This window comes from Dermacentor silvarum, chromosome 6 (genome assembly GCF_013339745.2).
Source record: "Dermacentor silvarum isolate Dsil-2018 chromosome 6, BIME_Dsil_1.4, whole genome shotgun sequence".
NCBI lineage: Eukaryota > Metazoa > Arthropoda > Arachnida > Ixodida > Ixodidae > Dermacentor > Dermacentor silvarum.
In genome coordinates, this window is record NC_051159.1 from 151208630 (window position 1) to 151226947 (window position 18318).

General features: G+C 45.9%; 1 protein-coding gene across 1 annotated transcript in view; it reads right to left on the reverse strand.

The window, feature by feature from the left end:
- Nucleotides 1–18318, reverse strand: part of LOC119456229 (isatin hydrolase) — a 343203-nt gene that overhangs the window by 312944 nt on the left and 11941 nt on the right. Inside the window, exon 3 of the mRNA XM_049669614.1 lies at nt 11462–11580. The gene's annotated coding sequence lies outside the window, so the exon portion shown is untranslated. The remainder of the gene's footprint in view (nt 1–11461; nt 11581–18318) is intronic.

Sequence of the window (18318 nt, forward strand, 5' to 3'; positions counted from 1 at the left end):
CTACACTAGGCCCGGCGTCCTCGTCCTCTACTTCCATGGCGAATGGAACGGGCGGAAAACCGAACTCGGAGGAGCGAGCGAACAGAACTGGCGGGAAACTATGCCCATGGAGCCAGAACACCAAACCACCGAGATTTGGTGTACGGCAATCAGTGATTTCTAATTATTTTCGAATCATTCCTGTCACTTAACTCAATTTGTAACTAAACTTATGTTCTGATGTCATATGTATCATCAACATTGAGTAGAACCATCGATTGCGTACAGTTTTTGTTTTTAATTATTTTTTAAATTCATAAACAATTTTTTGAATTTTGCACACACCGCAATTGTCGGTGGTCGACCGGTAGTCGCTCCGTAAGAAACAAGAGTTTCACTCGCTGCTCGTACCACTAAAAACGGTTTATGACCTTTCGCCTTCGATACCCATACGCACGATAACGTAAATTGTTACAGGAGTCGCAAGCAAGAGTCGCTGCATCAGGAAGGATGAAGATTTTCGCTCCATCGAATACAGTCTGTTGATTGTTGATCAAAAATTGTCGATAAACTGGTTAGAATTGCAGGAAATAGCGCGTACAGTTTGGCACTCACACCTCAGCGTTTGAACATGTTTTATAGATGATCAATGATCTGGCTATATGTGAAATAATCACACTTGAAGAAACAAAACGCAGGGCACCATGCGAGTATATTTCTGGATTTGATCGAAGTGCACTTCTGCAATGTTTAGAAAACAAACAAATAAACCAACAAACACACAAGCAAACAAACAAAATACAGACACATTCACAAGCGAATGCAAAGAACATACATTCGTCAGACTTTTTCTGCAAAATATGTTTTATTGTTGGTAGTGCGACAGGTTATAGTATTGCTGTATAATTTAATGTTTCTCATAAAGACAGTGAGAGTTTAGCCACAACTGTAATCCCACCGGGCTCTAAGATATTATTTTCCTTCAGAATGCCGTGGGTATGCTGTTGGTTTACATAACCTCTGCTCGGCAAGAACACCGATGCGTTGTTTTTGGTTTAAGAAGTAGAACTATACCCGCCGGGGTGGTTCAGTCAGCTAAGGCGTTGTGCTGCTGATCCCGGCCGCGGCGGCCGCATTTCGATGGAGGCGAAATGCAAAAACGCCCGTCTGCTTGCGTTGTAGTGCGCGTTGTAGTGCACGTAGGGGGTCAAAATTAATCCGGAGCCCTCCACTACGGCATGCCTCATAATTAGAACTGGTTTTGGCACGTAAAACCGCAGAAAGAAGAAGAAGAAGAAGCAGTAGAACTATGACTGGTATACTGACACGAGGCGTCCGAAATTAAAGCAGACATCTGCAACAAAAGAGCGGCGAAGCATCCGCAGAAAGCTTAAGCCACAAATACCGAAGCGTCGAAGGACAATCACAGCGATGGAAGGAAATATAACTTCTTTAACAAAGCACAGCATTTGTAAAGCTGGTATGTACTAAGTTTAAGCTTTGCATTTATTCCAAGTGGTGATGTATGTTGCCGCCAATTTTTAAGCTTACTAACGAAACGTTCGCCGTGACGTTTACCAACACAAGCATACTTTCAAATTCCTATCCTGAATTGGGTGCTACACTTGTGTGTGTCTGAATTCAGTTTCAACGATGAAGCTGACAAATTTGGCTGCCATTTTCTTTACTTGCTAGGTGAAGAAAGGATTTCGACATGAAAAGTTTTTCGGAAGATATGGCCACCAGAAGTACGACATCGGCCTCCTGACGCTGAAGCAGCCGTTTGACTTTGCGAAAGCCAGTGGCCACATAGGGGCTATCTGCTTGCCACCGAAGATTTACAATATCTCTGGGCTGTTGTCTATTTCCGGATTTGGCTGGCGAAAAGAAGGTAGAGTGTCAATTCAAGTATGTTGCCGAGTAGCGCTAAGAAAACAAGGAAGGACTCGAAGTGCTTTATTGAACGACGAGGACCAGAAACTACTAACTTTGCAGCAAAATCGGAGTACGAAAAAAGCAGCGGCTAGGCGGGCGACTTGCTTTAAAAATTTTCGGAGTAAAAACGCGCATCAATGTAACATCATGAGTTCCAAAGCCTGTACGAAGTGGGCACGTAAAGATTGTGAACTTTCTCGGTGAGTTCTATCATAGGTATAAGGGAGAGGTACACTAATTATAAGATATCAGCATTGACCAACACACAGGGAACAAATAAACAGGGAGCAGTGCTTGCCGAGGAAAACGTAGAGCACTCTGACTCGCGGTACGAATATACACTTCACATGAAGCAAGTTGCTCTCATATGTGTACTTATTTCAACTGTACTCGACTGTTAACATCCGGTGTACTTCTCAGGCTACGTGCATAGCCGAAGGTTAGGCACCCACAAACTTTTATTTCATGGTTAAGCCTGTCGTCGTTGTGGACAAACATAATAACAATAATAACAAACAACAACCTAGTGGCTCGATCACTGATCGCAGATTTAATTCGACTTGCTTATTTTTGTCGCATCAGATATGTCACAATGAAGACCACAGCTGTGAATTGGCGTTTGTCGTGGTGACGGTCGTTCTTGGTCAATACTTCTTTTTTTTTTTTAGGATTGTTCGCCTGCACGCTGTGTTTATTTCCCGCTGTGAGCACAAGGCTCCAGGTGTGATTTCCGGCTTTAGCGGCCGTATTACAACTTGCATGGAATGCAAAAATACTCACGTAAGAAGGTTTCAGTGCGAAAAAGGAACTCAAAAGGTCAGAATTAGACCGCTTAAAACAGATGAGCTATGATTAAGTACCATTTATATAGCTATTTACTTCATCCTTGAGGGAGAGAGAAAAGGAGAGGAAAGGGGGGATGTCAATCAGACGAGCATTCGGTTTGCTACCCTACACTGTGCTTAAGGGATTAGGAGAAATTGGAAGAGAAAGAGAGGGAGAGTGTGAACCCACCGTGTACGCATGAAGATGCACTGAATGACCACAAACTGTCATTGAGGCCGGTGTACATCAAAAAAAAAAAAAGGGGGGGGGGGAAGCTTCACACTAGCGGTGCGAAGTCTGAGCAAACAGCCAAGCTGGTGGCCCTTCCCTAGCTTTATCTCGGTTCGGCCAAGTTTTTGCGAGGCTATGCTTCGAGACTGGGCCACGTTTTGTGCACGATCACCCCGGAATCATCGACAGCCCAAGGAGCAACGAACACTCGGTCATTAAAGTACCTTGACGCTTCTGGACGCTCAAACTCTTTTGCTCGGTTTCGTGGGCTCGTAACTCCGGATCTTCTGCGAATCGCCGATGCTTCGCCGCCGCTTCGGCGGCGCGAAGCACTCGGGATCGGACCGAAGTCATCTTACTCGCTCTCGAGTAGCGGCGCGGCGACTTTCACGCCGCACTTCCTCTGCTTCCGTAGTGACATTCTTCTTCGGCCGCCCCATCTTCGCGGCGACTTGCTCGGCGCGGAGACGGCGGGGATTTTGTGTCGCCGCGGCGGCGACGCAGAGCTATATATCCCGTGGGTCGGCGCAGTGACGTCACGGCTTAGCTCCGCCTCTGCGCAGCCGCGGCAACCACCCCGCACGGCGAAGCGATGCGGCGTGCGCGATGAGGTCACAGCTCACGCAGCTGTGGCGAAGCTCGGCGCGGTCGGTGCAGCTGTGGCGAAGCGTTGCTAGGCGACGAATGGTGACGTCATTGCCAGGTGGAGGTTCTGCGGCGTACACCCGACGGACCATTCTCGAGCTAGAGTATGGGCCATTGCACTTGGACCCTTGCTGCACTACCGCCAGGATCGGCCCTCATTTTATGTCGGCATGAAACGGACTTACGAAAAGCTTAACAGCGCTGCTGTAAAACTTAGTGCGCGAATAGTTTTCTTGCACCAGCGACTGATGTGGCCACGGTCCGTGTAACTTTGACTGAGAAAACTGTCCTAATGATTGATTGTGTTTCAGACGGCAACATGTTGGCGCCAGTGTTACAAGTGGCCACGATGGCTGTGCTCCCTAACTCTACCTGCGACAAGGCTTACGGTGGCAGGTTTCATCCGGAGACAATGTTCTGCGCAGCTGATTTTGTCAACGGACAAGACTCGTGCAAGGTATAGAGTGAAAGAAAGTCCGAAATACTTTTCACCCCGCTATGCTAAGATACTACACTTTTTGAAACTCAGAGACGTTTAACTAATACAAGTTTCACGCTATATATATACGTGATAAAAAAAAAGCGTCGCTGGGATTTTGATTTTGTACTGTCAAGTAGGGTCAAGCGTATGCGGTAAGTACTCTTTTGCAAATGATTGCATTCAGTGAGAAGCACTCATTTTTTTTTTTTTGGTCTGATTGGAAGAGAAGTGAAGAAGAGAAGTCCATGACACCTTGTTCAAGAAAGACCACTTCCACCGGTGGTGCTCACTCATGTCTGCGCGTCGTCAAAGAAACAGAGAGCAGTGCGCCAACATTTACCGTTCTATAGCGCAGCAATTAAGAAGTGCCTTAACGGCTCCGACTGCTTCGCGAAGCGAAACACGAGGTGGTTCGTGTTTATACTGTATATATTTGATACCACGAATGTTAGCGCCTTTGTTTTAATGCGTTAGCGTGTTTAAGCGTGTTTTAGAGTGTTTAAGGGGAAAAAAGTGTATGTGTCGGATGTGTGGGAAGCCGGTCACATGGCAGAAATAAAGATGGTGTATATATAGTGCAAGTGACCGTGGTTGTTTATAGAGTGATCTCCTGTATAACATCTTGCAATGCGGTAAAAGCGGTTATAAATCATGAACCCGGGACCTCAGGGTCCGTTTTCACAACAAGGTTCTTAAACCGTGACCTCCGAGTTCGCGCGCCGGTGGGTCTAAGAAGTCACACATAAACTAAACCTCTCCGTAAGATCAGATGCTAGCCAATCGTGATGTTGCACATATTATTATCGAAGACGGCCGGCCAATGAAAAAAGCACTTAGGAACAAAATGTGTGAATTCGGCCCCACATCGCCATCTGAGCGAGAACGTCCCGGTGACCGCGCCACGAGATGTCGCTCACCCTTAACAATCTCTTTCAGTGAGATTGCGCAGTGAGTGAGCGGGTAAAGACTTTATTAAAAAACGAGGTATTGACGGGTGACCTTGTGGTCAGAAGGCCACGAGCCCCAGGGTCCGTGCGGCTTCTTAAGGCGACCCAAAATTGATGATGACGCAAAATTAAATACGTATTCAGTGTCAGCTCAGTGAAAGTTCATGGTAACTTCATTGCATTTCCTGCGCACACAGGGTGACTCCGGAGGGCCAGCGATGCAGATGAATGCAGGGCGCGTCGTTCTGGCCGGAATCGTTTCCTGGGGAGAAGGCTGCGGTCGCAAGGGTCGGCCTGGAGTCTACACGAGGGTCTCCCAGTACCTGGACTGGATCGAGAATCACCGGCACTTGCGCTGATACGTGCACACAACTCGCGCAACATTCACAACACGCTCAGAGAGGCTTTGTTGCGCTATTATCGTGATGACGTTTGATATAATTTCCAGGTACGAGCAACCCCGTCATACTCTCGTAAATGATGAGTGTTACGCAAAGGCAATATTGAGCTACGCTCGGATACTAGATACGTGCTCTCCTGCATGGTTGCCCAAAGCCTGATTTCGTGACGAAATGAACTTTGTGCCTGAGAGGTTTTAGCAAGGGGGAGGTTCATAAGTGCACTGGTCTTCTTGCTCTCAATTCTGGAATCTTGGATCCTGCTGCCTACCCTTATTTCGCGCTGTAAGAAGCCACTTAAGAGCAGTGTAACTTCCTGCAAACCATGTTCCTTGCTACGCATAGAAAACAATGGTAATGTATGTAGTAGATTGGTGTGGCCTGGACCACATAATGGTGCATTGCAGCCCTGCAATAATGCAGACCTTGTGGCTCCAAATTTGCGAAGCGAATACAATAAATATTTTACTACGTTACCCAAGGTGTATCTGTTAATTCCGACAGCATGGGTATGATATTTTTCTAATTGAGTTGTTACATGCAGCAGTGGTACGGCGGCCAGAAATGTTACGAGCGCTAGTAAGGCATAGGGAAACACAGGAAAACCGTAGCACATTATTGGCCAAATGCGAATTGACGAGAGAACATGATGCACGGTGAGGTACTTAATTGAGCGACAATGGTTTTTTATTCCACGTGCCTACAGGACAGCTTATGGCTTTTCTGCCACTGTTCCCGCTACGAGAAACGTCGCCTGAGCTATCCAGTGTGTCTTGAACAGACTGGACGATCGGCCTTTCACCAAAGCAAAACTTTCACCAATGAAACGCTTCTGAGAGCCAGGCCTCATAGCTCATCAGCCTCGAAAGCCAAACGAGCTCTTCTACCCGAAAGCGTCAGACTCGAGTGTCTGACGCAGAATTGCTGCGCCTGGATGAATCTAAACTCTTTCATTCCCCCCTCCCCACGTGTAGGGTCGCAAAGTGGACAGTCAAGGTCACCTCCCTGTCTTTCCTTTCCTTTTTACAGCGAAAGCTGTATATGGCTAGGCGAAAAGAAAAACCGTTCGACCCATGTTTCGCTAAACGTCTCCATTGGCTGCGCCGTCAGTTACCTCGTTCTCTACCTCCCACCCAGGCGCGCGTGCCATTGGCAGCGCCGTTTGTGACGTCGTTATCTGCGTCGTACCTGCTCTGCCCGCAACGCCGGCTCCTCGGCTCGCCGTTGTCGCATGCGTTCGATATCTCGAGTTAGCTCGGCGTCGTGGTTAGCAGCATCCGCCCGCCATTGGCACCTGAGTTCCACTAGAAACACAAACATGTAACCAATAATTCAGAAACGCTTCAATACAGCGTCGGGATTAATCCACTGCTAAACACCAGGGCCGCACGTTTCAGCTTCGCTGGTAAACCATCTGTATGGAGTGCCTGGGCGTTGTTTTCTCTCATGGTTGGGATAAGGCAAACATACGATCTGTCCAATGTTGTGTTAATAAATAGAGAAGGCAAAATTCATGAGCAATGATATTGTCGAACATTACAAACGGCTATATTGTCTGGGGAGTGGGAGGAAGCTGCACATGAAAAACACGGCATGCCAGGCTGCACGCATGACAACTGAATGAGCTGTGTGTCGTATTATTTTGAAGTGTTTGTTTAGGAATCCTTGCGAAAGTAATGAGTATGATGGACACGGAATCAGCAAAACGAATTGGCTAGTGGGCGTTTCTGTGTTCTAAGTTTATAACGTATCGGACAGGTAGTCTCAACCGATCAGTCTTATATAAGTAACAAATGTTGCTGCTAAATCAACGGTTATAGAGCAATTTTCCTCGCATTAGCAAATTTTGGCACCGAAATCCGCGAAATCATTTTTTGAGCCTGTCATATTGGTTTACAAAGTGCAGCCTATAGCGTGAAATTTTCCATCTTACGTCCCTCGCCAATGTTCACACATCTGAGGCCAATGTGTTAACAAATCCTCTTGTTTGTCAGCGCTCGTTGCCACCGACTGGCCCTCTGCGCTAATAACATGTCTAGCATTATGATCAGCTGGAATTTGCTCTAACGAACAAAGCTACGGCGTAAGAGTTTCTTATGTATACGGGCCCAGATTCTAAACAATGAATCTGAAGAAAACCGTACCTCGAATCCACACCATCAGCTTGTAACCCCATTCCGAGAGTAAAATCGCCCTTTCGCGTTGCACCGTCTGCATAAACGTGACCGAACCAAACCAAACCACAGAACTGCATACGCAAGCGATCCGCAAGCGGTAGCGGCTTCCCCGGGATGTCGTACGCCCTCGCGATCATGTAGGTCTCCTGAGCAGAGGACGTGTAGAGGAGAGGGGAGGGAAAGGCGGGGGGAGGGGGGGGGGTGAAGTGTGTGCGTTTGCATCTAGGCGCGCAACGGAAACCGGAAAGGCACGCACGCAGTAGGCCTGCATAAACGGTTGACTATGGGGGGAGGGGGGGGGGGGGCGCAAGGGCGTTGGAAAGCGCGATTATGCGCGTCCACAAACTCGGTCAGCCCGCGCGCACGACCGGATGCGACTTTCGATCACTCGTCGAGAGCGAAAGTGTAAATACCCGTATTTGCATTCGTCCGAAGAGAAAACGGGTAACTCGGGCGAGTCTCTGTCGTCCTCGTTAGATCTTCCTACACCGCACGACGCCGATTCGGTTTACACTGGTACACAGAATGACAGTGTTGCGAGCGTTGGGGATAAAATTGGCCAGATTTAGATAGCAGACTGTACCGCTCGACAAGAAGTACATGTAGAAGGGCACGTTTGGAACCGTTTCAACATCTCTAGCTCGCTGCGGAGCAACATACGGCATATATCGCGAGCCATATAGTACATCACATGAACTAGACGAGCTCAGAATTTGAGTAATTAAGTGCTATTCGGTCTGGTCGGACGAAGAACATTAATCTTGTGCAGGCTCTGCAGGAAATATTACTTGTCCTTCGCAATAAGTCTTCGCTGTTCATGCGCGCACTGGCTGACAAATTCACCAGAGCAATTCAAGAGAAAGTAATATACGACGCCGTGCGTGCAAAATCCGCATCAAAAATGCTGAGTCACGCCAGAATTTTCTATTTCGACTAATCTATACCTACTCTAGCTGCGCTGAGCCACGCTAGAATTTCCTGTTTCAACTTACATATACCTGCTCTAGCAGATAAACAATATGACAGGAAAAAAATGCTTTCAAAACTACGATGAAAAATAATTGAGCAGTATATAGGTTTGGGTGTAGTGTATTTCGCGTGCAGATGTATAAATAAAATTCGTTGGAAGTCAGCGCTTCATGAGCGCAGTTTATCTGTCCACGCCCTGTCGTGTTTCGCACTGTTTCGTGATATTATACGATGAAAAAGAGTGCCGCCACAGGCAAATTGCCACCACCAGCTCACCCGGGAGAATCATGCATTGTGGCGGTGAACCCTGAACTCTTCGGCATTATTGGTAGCGTTCTAATGATGCATTACCTAGTCTAATCTAATCTACTAATATTTACATAATGGTGGCTGCTGGATGCTGTTCTCTTGCCGAATAGCTCGCACACGGGACACCACTATCATATTTACATACCCTTGCGCAGCGATAACGCAAATGATAGCTAAATATCCTCATTGCAACAAATACACGTCATCAAAGGGCACAATTCTTTTGGTAAAGCTAACCTTTGAAAATCATGAAATCATGAACATCGAAATACTAACAATCCACCCCACAATGTTGCATATTGACCCCTGTCATTAGACAAAGAAAGGTGGCTCTTAGCATAACACACATGAGAAGACAGTTAATTTTTCCATGTTTATGGAGATGCTGCTTTCAGCATCTATAACCGTGGTATTAAATACAAAAAAGGCAGAGGGGGGAAGGGGGTTTCACGTTCAAAGCATACAGGCGATAATAAGACGCGACTCTAAAAGCAATTAGAGTCAGCTGCCCTGTAGACACGTTAGGCACAGCTACTGCTGCTGCACAAAAAAAAAAAAAAAGAAAAGAAAAAAGAAACCATCGTAAAAGATCCGAGGAATGTGCACGACGACTTTCTGAGATTTCAAAAATTAATGAGCGGCGTTCTTATGTAGCGTACCGAAATACCTCTCACCCGCCGCGGTGGCTTATTACCAGCTGAGAACGAGGTTTTGTGTTCGGCTTTCTGCCGCGACGGTCTCATTTTAATGAGAACTAAATGCAAAAACGCTCGTGTATACGGTGAATTTTTTGTTGAAAACATAAAAATGAATAACTTAATCACTCAGTCGAAGAGATAGCAGCTGCATCAGTAGTTGCTAGGGAAATTGAGATAGCCGAACAGATCGCCATATCAATGGTCATACGGACCTGCCGATGGGACGTGCCAGTCATCTTCGTCCCGTACTTGCAGGCAGCCTGTCACCATTTTCGGGCAGCAAGAATTAGCAAGACCACACTCAACATCACAAAGAACCAAGACATTGTCTGGACCCCGGGACACGAATTCTTGGTGGGAAACCAAGCAGCTCACGCCGCCGCCCAAGAACATGTACGCGGTGCAACTCCATCAGGACATCACCCACCGTCAGAGCAAGACGCAATAATAGAAAGCAAGTATTACAACATTCTAGAACATCACACGAAGAACAGGCGGGAATATCCGCCACCACACATCAAGCTGAACCAAGAAGACGCTGTCATACTATGCCGATTTCAGATGGGCAATTACATCCACGGCACTCTACTACACGCGATGTACCCTTCAACATTTACATCATCATCATCATCATCATCATCATCATCATCATCATCATCATCAGCCTGTATTTATGCCCCCAACAGGACGAAGGCCTCTCCCTGCGATCCCCAATTACCACTGTCTTGCGCTAGCTGATTCCAACTTGCGCCTGCGAATTTCCTAACTTGAGAAGGAAATTTACAGAAGAATAAAATTGGATTGGAGTGCATGCGGCAGGTATTCCCAAATCCTGACTGTGAGCTTACCAGTGTCGTTGAAGAGGAAAGTTTACAATCATTGCATTCCACCGGTGGTAACATATGGGGCAGAAACTTGGAAGTTAACAAAGAAGCTCGAGAACAAGATAAGGACCGCACAAAGAGCGATGGAACAAAAAATGTTAGGCCTAACATTAGGAGACAGGAAAATAGCGGTGTGGATTGGAGAGCAAACGGGGATAGCCGATATTCTAATTGGCATTAAGAGAAAAAAATGGAGCTGAGCAGGCCATGTAATGCGTAGGATGGATAACCGGTGGACCATTAGAGTTACAGGATGGATACCAAGAGAAGGGAAGCGCAGTCGAGGACGGCAGAAAACTAGGTGGGGTGATGAAATTAGGCAACATTTACAAGAGACTGCCAATTCTGCAGTACACCAAACACCCTTTACCACATGGTCTGAGAATGCAAAAAGAACCCGCGGACAGCGCCTATCCAAGCACCAACAGAAGACCAGTGGGAGGCCCAGCTGACAAGCGAAACACCTGAGAACCAGCTACGGCTGGTGAAAAGGCCCAGGCTATCAGCACAGGGCCACGCCTACCTGGAATAGGGTGGCCGCTCACCTTCGGGCATCAACAGCTTGGTCTCCGAAATAAAGTTTATACATTCACTCACTAAGTCGCGTAGTAAACAGGAGTCATGACCGCGCCTGACCCATGGAAGCCAACGAAAATGAGAGACGTGGATGCGAATCAAGAAAGCCGTAGGAAAGCAACACTTGCTACCGTGTCGACATCAATCAATCAATCAATCAATCAATCAATCAATCAATCAATCAATCAATCAATCAATCAATCAATCAATCAATCAATCAATCAATCAATCAATCAATCAATCGTGCCACTCGCCGAAGCATAATTTTTTTCTGGAGCTGTCCTCTTGCCCTCGTTATTATAGGGATACTGGTTTGTGCAGGCGCGCTGGATTGCGCAGTAGCCGTCTTGGTAAAGTAGGCGCACATCCCTCGACATTTTTCAACTATAACTGCCGCCAACACTCACCTTTATGTATTGCTTAAAATTTCGCACGCTTGCCAAGCGAAACCAAGTGACTGCCAATCCATATTGCAATTTATGTCCACGCCCAGGCCCGGACCTCGTCCTCGGCTGATTCGATTGATCTGAAGAAAGAAGCAAATAATGGAGTCTTTATAGACGGTTAAACATTCACGATAGTTAAAAATAAGTAGATCTTACGGATAAACTAAAAATAAAAAGTATGTTGAATAAATAAAAGAAAACAGACGTTACATCAGTGACATTCACATACTTCTAACACATTTCTGAAATCCACTCGATGTTTGGCCAGTCCCTTTCCGTGCGTACGTGCCACTGTCTTCAAGTTCATTGATATCAGCACCCATATTGCAGCGAAAAGAATAACATAGAAGAAATGAGGCTCGTTTCGATTACATTAAATTCAATAACACCACAAAAGAAGACCGCAGCATGGAATGCACGTGCAAGATGAGTAGGTGCCTTGTTTATTGCAGTCCCCGCTTGCGAACTAACCACCTTACGATTTTAGCAGAACGCATTTTTGAGAACATATACTCCCCGAACGCAATTAGAGAAGCGATGAGTAATTCACTCGTGAAGTTCCCCAAAATACACCATGTGCTGGTTAACTTAGTTTCATTTAAAATTCTTTGATGTATCCAAACTGCAGTTGTTACATTATAATGATGGCGTGACAATCGCGTAAAGCGGATTTAATTAAACGTCTGCAGAAGAAAATATACGCTTTTAAGATTTTTAAACTTCCTGCTTCATATTTCCCATTGCTTTCTTGTACATCCTATGTTCATGCACTCATTCATAAGAGGTCCTCCTACAGTGTACCACTTCGGGAAGTCTTTCTGTACATTACGCTGAATTCACAAATCTTTGTATTTACACGAAATAAACTGAAACTGAAATACAATCTATTCCTTGATCGTTCACTGCTTCTGTGGTCGTAGGTAAGCAATTTCGTGCAGTCAGCTATTACAATTATTTCTTTGCAGCAATAATTTAGCCCACTAGTAAAGTTGAGACGCGTCAAGCACATAATCAAAATAATAGGCCCATACAATAAAACAATTTTAAAACATTCAACTTGCGTTATCGTAACCGATCGTCTCGACCAGAGAAAAACCAAAGCATAAAAAGAAAGAAAAGGCCGAAGGCAATATATGCATAAATGCCTTGTTTCAAGCATGATTACCTCACTTTCACACGCTAGTACTTTCACACGGAACAAAGTATCGAACTCGGCGCCGGCACTTTCACGCTCCACTTACAGGCCACAAAAGCGGCCGACTCGCGGGCCACGCGCTCACATGCGCGCAATTCAGGAAGTTATGCGAGGGCGGGTACGGAGTGCGCTCGGCCGCTCTCAAAAGCAAGCAGGTGCCGTCATTGATGCCTTTTCCGTCATGTGGGCTGCGCTGCTCTTCGTCGCCGCCACCGCTGGTGCGGATTCAGCAAACACCTCCGCAGGTAAGCCACTGTTTCTTAAATGTTTTTCCTGTTTTTCTTTCTTTTTTTTTTACAGCGATGACTACGAAAATACGCGGCGTCATTATCGTGGTAGCTCCTTAGTAGCTGTCACCTTGCGAAAAATAATATGACGATTATTAAGATGCAAAAAAAGGTTAAACAGAGATATTGAGGAACAAGCACTCCTGCAGGCATCCAATTTGCGACCGTCGTATTAAAAATCGTATTATGGGGTTTAACATCCGAAAGCAAAACTAGGAGTATGAGAGGCGCTGTAGTGGGGGAGTCAGGAATAATTTCGACCTCCTGATTTTTTTTTATCATGAACCTAAATCTAAGTGCACGAGCGTTTTTACATTTGCCACCGGAATGCAACCACCGCGGCTGGGAGTCGCACCTGCGACATTGTGCTTAGCAGCAGAACAGAACAGCCACTAAACCAAAGCGGCGGTAATCTAGGACCTTCACTTTGGGAAACTGACCTGCAAGCATGCTCGCCGCTGGTGTTTTTTTTTCCTTTTAGACAAGGAAATGCGAGCACTAAGACAAGCGTTACCAGAAGGTTTCAGTTGGTGTGCGGGCTATACGGTGCACGAGTCGAACAATCACGGAGGTGAAAGACCTTGAGCGATTACAGTGTCAAAAAGTGAAAAGCAGAATAAGACAAATCATTTAGAAGAGACTGAACTTGGCCTAGTTGGTAGTTATTGCAGTGGGAAAAAGCAGGAAGCGAAAGGTTTGGTGCTATGCAATAATTGTGCAGATAATTACATTTCACAGCCTAAAACAACATAATTGTTCGGCTTAAGCATTGTCCATGCCCAAAGATGGCATCGAAAAACGATTAGACATGGCTTATCTGGGAAGTACGGCGTATCGTGAATTTCTCCTTCCCGATCACCAGCGACTGACGTTTTGTCCTGCTTCAGTCCAGTGCGGAGTGCCGAGGGACATTGAATCAAGAATCGTTGGCGGCGTGCGTGCAAGAGAAGGCGAAGCGCCATGGCAGGTGAGTTGTGCACCTAGTGCCTACACAGCACTGACAGGGCCGCTAGAACGAGGCCGTCCGTAGATCTAGATATCACCGGATGTACTGGAATGGTTCAAGATTCCGCGAGCTCTTAAAGATGGGCCCTTGATCAAACCTACAGGATAATTTCTTAAATGAGACAAGGTATATTCTGGACTATCATTGAATGTTCAGCCCACCTAAAAGAAAATGTTATCACAGGTTCATACCTGCTAAATGATGTTGCGTACAGAGGGCTTCCCGCGAACTTCAAATGAGAAGTGCTATGTGGTTCGGCAACAACTTTTGACCTAGAATTTACGTTGAATGCAGTGAGCCCAAAATCAAAAGCCAACGGAGCTTTTTCAAGTAGCTTTGCCTTGTGCTGGATTTATGGTGTGAAAAACACATTGAAAGCTTCTTGAAATGATGACTGTCTAAACTTGATACTTTTCTAATCTTTCGTTAAGGAACGTGCACAATAACTACAAGCATCCGCCAGTGTTGTACGCTATCCTTGATGATTATAAACAAAAATATGAATACAGCAAGCAAAGTATCCCTTATTAGTGCTTGTATGTGAACGAGAATTGAATGCCTAATACGACAAATTCAGCTTTTGTCCATGCAAAATCGTAACTTGCCCATCAGTACGAGTGCGTCCACAATTTGCGCAAACCGATTGGTATACAAATTGACACAACGACAACAATGACGACAATAACAAATCCCAAGTATCATAGGTTAATTAAGGAAGCCATGTACTTTTCTATGCCCAACATTGGTTCCAGCTTCACCTTTTAGAAGAATATCCATAACATATTTTTATTCAACATTCGCACTGAGTGTATAACGGATCCACGTGTAGTGTTGCCTGAGTAATAACTGTGTTCTCTTTGCAGGTGTCCCTACAGAGGAATGGTTACCACTTCTGTGGTGGTTCAATAATTGAACCTACAATTGTTCTGACCGCTGCACACTGCGTTCGCAAGTGAGTGTAACGCGCGCCGTAAGTCATTAATAAAAAGTTGGCGCAACTTTATTTTTGGAAGCGCTCGTTCGCAGCAGGAACGCTGTTTGCAAATAACTTGCTTAACAAGCTGCATTGTTATATTCACCAATAAGCCGCATTAATGAATTATTAATTAGCCTGTGAGTTTGATATTTCCGCAAAAAGCATTAGGCTAGGATTCGCTGCTCGCAAGTTTGCTTAAACGCAAAAGCTGAGCAATAAAAAAAGAAAAGAAAGGAAAGGAAAAGAAAAGATAGATTGCTGGACCTTTGGCATTAGCGAGGGAACGATATCGTTCTATAAACCTATTGAATCCACAATGAAACGAACTGTTTATAAATGTATTATCAAATGCTCCGATAAGCATAAGCCTCTTTCCCTCATAAAAAAAGGAAGCAACGTATAGAAGAATTTATATTGAAACATCTTATTGAGGCTTCCATGCATATTTAGTTCAGCGCTTTGTGAGATGGCTATGATTTTCTCGGCGATGAACTAAAATGTTACTTCGACGTCGAACTGACGCAGGTTTCCAAATGGATTCACGGTCGTGGCTGGTATTATAAATCTTGGAAAAAGAACGAGTCATTACCAACGCCGAAATGTAAGTAAAACGCAGAAAGCTGCAATCTTTGTGAATATTCATTAGATGGCGATGGAGAGCATTTCATGCATGCATATGAATGCATAAGATGTCCCAGCTAACGTTATCCAAGCTGTTCAATAAGAAAAATTATTTAAACAACACGGTGCAAGATTTGATTTTAAGATCCCGAATACCATAGGTCTTATAATTGTATTTTGCACCCTGTCTCATAAATATTTTTTTTGTTCAACGGCTTGGCTAACGTTAAGTGGGACTCAGGGCTCTAAGAGCAGATATTTTAGCGCTTCAAAAGCAGTATAATACTTAATCTTACGGTGGAGATAATCTCGTCAAAAATTTCAACCGGCAGTGAACCTTTCAGCTGATTCAAACATGAAATTAGGAAAGTATCGAATGGATTTTGTTTCATGTTGTTCACAACTACTGTCAGTGATAAACATGTACAAAGCTTGTTTACTACGTCGTCTGCGGCGAGGTTGCACATTCTTAAAGTGAAAATGAGTTGCAATAAATGAAAAATCATATGGCAACAGAAAATTCGACAGAATAACAGTGGTGTTGCTTTGTATAAGTCCTCAAGAGGATCAAAAAGAAAGACAAGACTGAGATGAAACACTCAGTAATCACAAAGAAAGAAATGTCGCAGTTTCGCCCGAAAGGCGAAGCATCAATTGCGATAGAAAATTAGTAGAGAGCTATTCGGAGTAGGGATAGTAGTTTTATCGGCTGCATAAACTTGGACACATTCGCTTACTAACTTAATTAACAACCGTGGTGTCAGCGCGCACAAGCAAACATGAATAGATCACACTCGGTGAGCGCAGACAACCACTGTCAAAACGCTGGCGTGAACAAGCGCGGCCGCCGCAGCGAGCGAAGGTTCGTGCGGTCTGTCGCTTCAACGGAAACTGAGTGGCGAAAGCACAGCGCATACAAAGGTCAGAGCCGTCTGGAGACCGCTTTCAAGATACGGTGCCCGCGACAGCCCGCACCGGCGCAAATTACGCAGTTGTTAGAAAAGTAGAAGTCGCCCCCCCCCTACCTCCCGCGCTGCCTTCCCGCTTTCCTCCTTTCGCGTGGGAAATTGCGGCGCCAGTTCCCAGTGCGCCCGGTTGCAAGATACGCATTTGGTGCCGCAGCACAGCGTCGCCCCCCTCCCTCCCATACCCCCCACGGTCTTCCGCGCGACGGAGAAAGTCGCGTTTGCTCTCCGTCGTGCGTTCGCTCTCCGTGAAAGCGCGCGTCCCCCGCGCGCTTTCACTCGCACATACGGCGCGCGGCGACGATTTTATCGCCCTTGGACTTTACACGGAACCTCAGGGCGGCGACGACGACGGCGACGCTGACGGCAGAAATCCACTTGAAGTGTCCATATAATTGCTATCGCAATAATAAATAGATTGGCTGTACGCAGTGCACAGACAGACTACACACAGGTAATTTGTATAAAATCCGCATTTTACAATTCCACCTTCATCAAAGAACACAGCTCTCACACAGTAAATTTTGTCGACAGCTCGGTTTCCGTCCGCATTTAGTCACCGAGCAAGAATGACCTATGACTAAAGCAATTAAAAAAATTCAGTAACAGTGTGATGGATCTTTCGGCGTTGTTTTGCAATACCGAGAATCGGGTGCCACTCCATGCAGGTGTCAAGCATCCGACGCCATCCCAAGTTCGGCACGGACGGAGCCAACCACGACATAGCACTTCTCAAGCTGGCCGAGCCGTTTGACTTTGCGGGCTCCGACGGCTACGTGGCGCCGGTGTGTCTGCCAGACAAGTATCACCGCATGGAAGGAAGCGTCACCATCACCGGCTGGGGAAAGACCCGGGAAAGTAAGGAATGCTAGGTTTGGTTTCCCGTTGTGTTTTCAAAGGTTCACTACTGCAGAGTGTGTTAGAACTGACTGCCCATCGGGAAGTAAATGGGCAAGCAGGTCCGGTTTCTTTCGGGAATGCTTCCCCGGCGAAATCCGGTACTCGATCGTCTGGGAGCTTCGCAAGACAAGAAAGCCCAGATAATCGCCAGGCTTTGAAACGAAAGCGCACAGTGCTCAAAAGTTGAAACGTGAATTCCGAAACTACTCCAATGCGTTCTTTCGTTTCCAGGTTCATCTGCTTGTGCAACAGCATCTTAATTCGGACTCCGAAACGCAAGCTTGGAACTACTCCGTGCTTAAATACCGGCTACAGAGCGATTGAACGTCACACTTTCGCGTAACTACGCGTAAAAGGTGTTCTTTGCTGTTTATTGATGCTACCGTTTCAATTTTCGAGCACCATACTTAATCGTCATTGCTGTGACTGCGTCAGATGCACAGACTGATAGCCTGCATGCCAGTTTGGCAACGGGTACCCAAATAGAAGCTTGCTCGGGCCGGCTGCCTTTGGTAAAAAAGCACAAACACACTTGTCTCCCGTCATTTCGACAAACTCGACGGAGGCTTTGGCGCATGTCCACCCGGCGGTAGGCCGAATTACGTTGTTGGACATCCGTGGTATCCGTCATGGATGTCCAGGAGGTGCACGTATGCCATCGATCGTTGGCTGCCTGTGATACTTTCACTTTAGGATGACGTAACATTCAGTTCGATTATTCATTGCAGCGAGAGCATTTGCCACATTTCCATCACCGAAAAGGACAATGAACTTGACATCTCTCTGACGTTATCACAGCGCGCTGAGAAATAGTAAGGAAAATGAACAGACGCTGAATGCAGAACAGAAATCCAAAGGTGCTCCAATA